This window comes from Apis cerana, unplaced genomic scaffold, assembly GCF_029169275.1.
Source record: "Apis cerana isolate GH-2021 unplaced genomic scaffold, AcerK_1.0 scaffold3_AcerK, whole genome shotgun sequence".
In the NCBI taxonomy this organism is placed as follows: domain Eukaryota; kingdom Metazoa; phylum Arthropoda; class Insecta; order Hymenoptera; family Apidae; genus Apis; species Apis cerana.
Window position 1 is genome coordinate 375001 of NW_026893561.1, and position 5000 is coordinate 380000.

General features: G+C 50.0%; 1 pseudogene; it reads right to left on the minus strand.

The window, feature by feature from the left end:
* LOC133667734 (large subunit ribosomal RNA) overlaps positions 1-5000 on the minus strand; it is an 8790-nt pseudogene that overhangs the window by 2110 nt on the left and 1680 nt on the right.

Sequence of the window (5000 nt, forward strand, 5' to 3'; positions counted from 1 at the left end):
GAACTTTTTCGATACATTGTCCGCAATGAGCTCGCATATCTCATTGTGTCTTTTTATCCTTTTGCTTTTTGTGTGTGTACACAGTCCCAGAATATGTCCTAGGGTTTCAACCTGGACGCCGCACCTCCGGCAGTTCACATCTATGTCTCTTTTAGTCCTGCGGAGTGCTACTCTGGTTCCACACGTATTTGTTCTTAATTTTAATGCGTCCAGGTATCGGGACGGCTTCAGTAATTCGGGGTTATAGAGCCAGGCATTTCCAACTCTATCCCCGAAGAATTCGTTTATTCCTTGTCCTTGCGAGGCGAAGGACTTCCATCTGCTGGTATCCGCCCTTTTCAATTTCTTTCGCGTAGCCTCGATCTCTTCTATCTCGCACGGCCAAGATAGGCCCACCGACGCAGCGTATTTCTTTGTAATCTCCTCTTGCCTCTCGAATGCTGTTTTGGTGGCGATATCCTGCGATCTTGTCATTCGAATACTGTTCCTTAGTTTGGCCAACTTTACAATGTTGGCCACTCGTTGGACACCTAGACCTCCGTGACTTTTTTCAGTGTATATCACTCCGTCCGTTGTGGACGGATGGAGGTGCAGTATTTGTTTTATTATTTGCTTTATTTCATGATCGATTTGGTCTAGCGTGCCCAACGGAGGAGGATTCGCCACCAATTTGTGTATGTACCTTGGCAAGAGGTAGATTCTTATTAAGTTGATTTTTTGGTGTGGTTTTAGTTTCAGTCTCGTGACGCTTTTTGCTGCGTCGATGATCTCTTTGATCGAGGCTTGGCACATTCCTCTCCATGGATTGAGCGTGGTTCCTAAGTACTTTATTGCTTTTTCTGGGTCAGCATATGGTATACTCTGCTGACCCAACGTCAGTTGCGGATCTTTGAGGAACCACGTCTTCAATTTGTGTTGGATTTGGAATGTGCCACATTTTTCGGCGGATACTTTCATGTTTAATTCTTTTATGTGTTCGTGTAACAGCCGATTTTGTTTTTCGGCTGTTTCTTTGTCCTTCGCCAAGAGGACAATATCGTCTGCGAAAGCGAGAACTGAAACGTTCTCGCTTCCGAGTTTGACGCCCTCCGTCGTCTCGTCAAGAATCCCAATTATGGGATCAATTGTTAAATTAAGAAGTAAGGGAGATAGCGGGTCTCCCTGCTTGACCCCTCTCAGTAAGTCCACGGGCAATGTTTATCTTTACAATGAATAACTGTTTTGCAACCCCTGTACATGTCTTGCACATATTTGCTGACGAGACTTGGCACTCCTTTCGTTTCCAGCCCTTTGCTGATTGCTTCATGGGGAACCGTATCAAACGCTTTTGATATATCAATTACTGTAATAACTCCACCTGATTCCTCTTTCATTTTGGCCAGAGCGCTGCTGAGGATGGCTATGTTGTTTTTGCAGCCATCCTCCTGTGTAAACCCCTTTTGTCTTGGGTGCTGCTTAATTTTGGACCGTAGTTTCCGGTCGATCATTGCCGAATATATTCTTCCCAGCAGAGACCCGATGGTAATTGGTCTCCAGTTCTCAACCTCTTCCGCGCTCTTTCCCGGTTTGGGAATAAGCGTGGTTCGGTTTATCTTCCACTGTGCTGGGTATATTCGGTGCAGCATAAGAAGATTACACAGTTTGGCAAAGACGTGCAGCGCTCCTTTTTTTCTCAGGTGGAGCTTCTTTATTTGGTCGATACCGGCTGCCGTATCGACCTTAATTTTCTTGAATTTTTCCAATAGGTTCCCCATTGTGATGGGAGTCCAAATCTCGCCTATTTCTATTTTGTTGTTTTGGGGTTGCAAATTCGCCAATTTTTCCGGACCACTTTTGCCCCATAGATTTTTATATAGTGGACCCACCGAGTCGGCCCCAGGGAGACTGATCGCTTCTTCTCCCTTACCTGACTCACCCATTATTGCCAAGTCCAGGAGCTTCCTTGGGCATTTTCTGTATAGCTCCTGGTGCTTGGCGTATAGAAACTTTTTCCTCTTGTTATGGGTGGTCCTCTTCCCCTTCTTTGTTGCTCCTTTTTGTCTTAGTCGATTCCCTTCTTCGTGCTGCGTTCCTTCTTTGAGGGAATCGACAAATTTTGAAGTAGCACCTCTACTTCTTCTTGCTTAATGTTTCTTGCAGTTGCTAGTCTTTCAATTTCTTTTTCCACCCTCGAAGGAAGTCTCCTTCGTCGAGGTGGTTCGATGTTATATATTGGAGAAACGGCTCTTGCCAGCGGTCTTCTTGTTGAGCCGTTTCTCGTATTTCTCCTCCTCCTTCGTCCTCCGTGGCCGATTCGTAAATGCTTTCTTCCGAGGACTCGGAGGAAGGAGATCTTGCTTCGCTTTGAGTTGTGGCCACTTCTTCTTCTTGAACGGGCAGGAGCCTCCTTTTGTCGCTTATTTGTTTCAGGGTCTTGTCGGGGAAATATTCTCTCAGCGCTACATTTGGTTGTTTTAAATGTTTGTAGCGCTGGTTTAACTTGATTAATAGATCCGTTTCGTCTTTAGACCAGACCGAGGCTCTACTGACTGGTCTTGTATTTCCCCGACTTGTGCTTTGTGCTCTTTTTTGGTTCCTTATCGCCGGATGTCTATGTCTCTCATGCATAGACAATCCTCTTTGCGATAGGAACGATTCCTCGCAGGACTCGCATTTGAATTTTGCAACACCCTCCCATATTTTTCGCCCCTTACACTTTGGTAAGTGGCACCTGCAGCCATGGAGCTTTTCGAACTCCTTATGGCATGCAGCGCACCTCCATATAATTACTTCTTGGGGGTGTTGCGTGTCTTTATGTTTGGCGTATTGCGATTCCTGGAGGAATCTAATATCTTTTCCCTTTTTAGAGCACCAATAACATTTAATCTGCCCGCTCAATGGTAAATTTATCATATCCAAATCGTGGTCGGGGATAAGCATTGGTCGTCACCGGTGGCCCTCTCATCTGTTGCGGACAAGTCCGCCACGGGAGTCCCAGGGCCGGGGGCTCCCGCGTCCGAGGCTCCTCTGTTTCTTGACATTATGTTTTGATTGTTTTTTTGATATCTTGGGAAGTTTGAGTGCCCCCAACACTTTTCCAATTGTTCCGTCTCTTTTCCAGGTCCGTTCCAGGTCGTGGCACAAGCCATCGAAGGGAGCGAACGATCCGCCAGCCACTAGACTTATTCGATACGTAAGTTTAACTTACGTTGTGGGCACAAGGTACCCCTCAATTCACCTTCCGTACGTGATCAAAAGCAAGAAAAAAAATTTTTTTTTTTTAGCACCAGCGGCCGGCCGACCGCTCGCTCTCTTAGCTATGGGTAGGTGGGGTCGCTGCTCCCCATCGGTGTGCACCTCACCGCCCATTCCTCGCCGTAGCCGGTTTCGAACTCTATGATTCTCCGAAGAGCAATCGATAGGCATTCCAGCGGGACCACGTGGAGGTACGAACTACGACTTGGGGCATAAGAGGCTCTGTATTGCGCTTCATGCCCCCAGCAACTATTACTCTCAAGAGCTCCGTTCCGAACCGACCACCGCTTGCGCGCCACACCTCTCCGGGTGCGTCACTAGCCGCCGCAACAGCGCAAACACGTCCGACCGCCAGGGCACACAATCCCAACCACTGGAGGCCCGCCGCTCGCACCACCGCAGAAGTCCTGTTTCCAGGACCCGCGGCGTATTGCTTCGCGAACCCCAGCGGCGTACTGCTTTTCGCCCAGAGCGGCGTATTGCTTTTCGCCCCCGGAGGCGTGTTGCCCTCCGCTTTTAACGGCGTATTGCTTTCCGCCTCCGGCAGCGTATTGCTTTCACGATCTTAGGTGGCGTGATCGGTTGGACGATATATATCACGCTCGTTGCAGCGGCGTCGATGGTTCTTGCGCGGGCGGAGCGCTACCGCTATTAAAATAACGAGGCATTTGATTACCAAGAGTCATAGTTACTCCCGCCGTTTACCCGCGCTTTTTGAATTTCTTCACGTTGACATTCAGAGCACTGGGCAGAAATCACATTGCGTCAACACCCTCGGGGGCCATCGCAATGCTTTGTTTTAATTAGACAGTCGGATTCCCCTAGTCCGTGCCAGTTCTGAGCTGAGCGTTGAATGGCGGCCGAAGAGAGCGACCACGACGGCAAAGCCGCCACGGAAGCCTCGCAGCAAGGAAGATCCGCGGGAGGCCAAGGCACGGGACCGAGCTCGATCCGGGGTGCGAGGTACAAGACCACGCCCCGTTCAGCTCGCCCAGGCCCGGCACGTCAGCCAAACCCGCTTCCCGACCAAGCCCGACACGCCCCGCTCCTCAGAGCCAATCCTTATTCCGAAGTTACGGATCCAATTTGCCGACTTCCTTACCTACATTAATCTATCGACTAGAGGCTCTTTACCTTGGAGACCTGCTGCGGATATGGGTACGAACCGGCGCGACACCTCCACGTGGCCCTCTCCTGGATTTTCAAGGTCCGAGGGGAAGATCCGACACCGCCGCAACTGTGGTGCTCTTCGCGTTCCAAACCCTATCTCCCTGCTAGAGGTTTCCAGGGAACTCGAACGCTTATACAGAAAAGAAAACTCTTCCCGGATCTCTGACGGCGTCTCCAGGTCATTTTGGGTTACCCTGACGAACACTCTTACGAGGGCCCGAATGGTATGCGGTTCCGCTGCCGGGTTCCGGAATAGGAACCGGATTCCCTTTCGCCCAATGGGTGTGTTTCTGGTCTCATATTTCAATTTTTATATGTTTGTGTGTATGATCTTAGGACACCTCATTTACATAGGATTTCTCTTAGGGCTTAGGATCGACTGACTCGTGTGCAACGGCTGTTCACACGAAACCCTTCTCCACGTCAGTCCTCCAGGGCCTCGCTGGAGTATTTGCTACTACCACCAAGATCTGCACCGACGGCGGCTCCAGGCAGGCTCACGCCCAGACCCTTCTGCGCACACCGCCGCGACCCTCCTACTCGTCAGGGCTTCATGGAGGACGGTCCCGCCCGAGAGCGGGACTCACGTGCCTCCC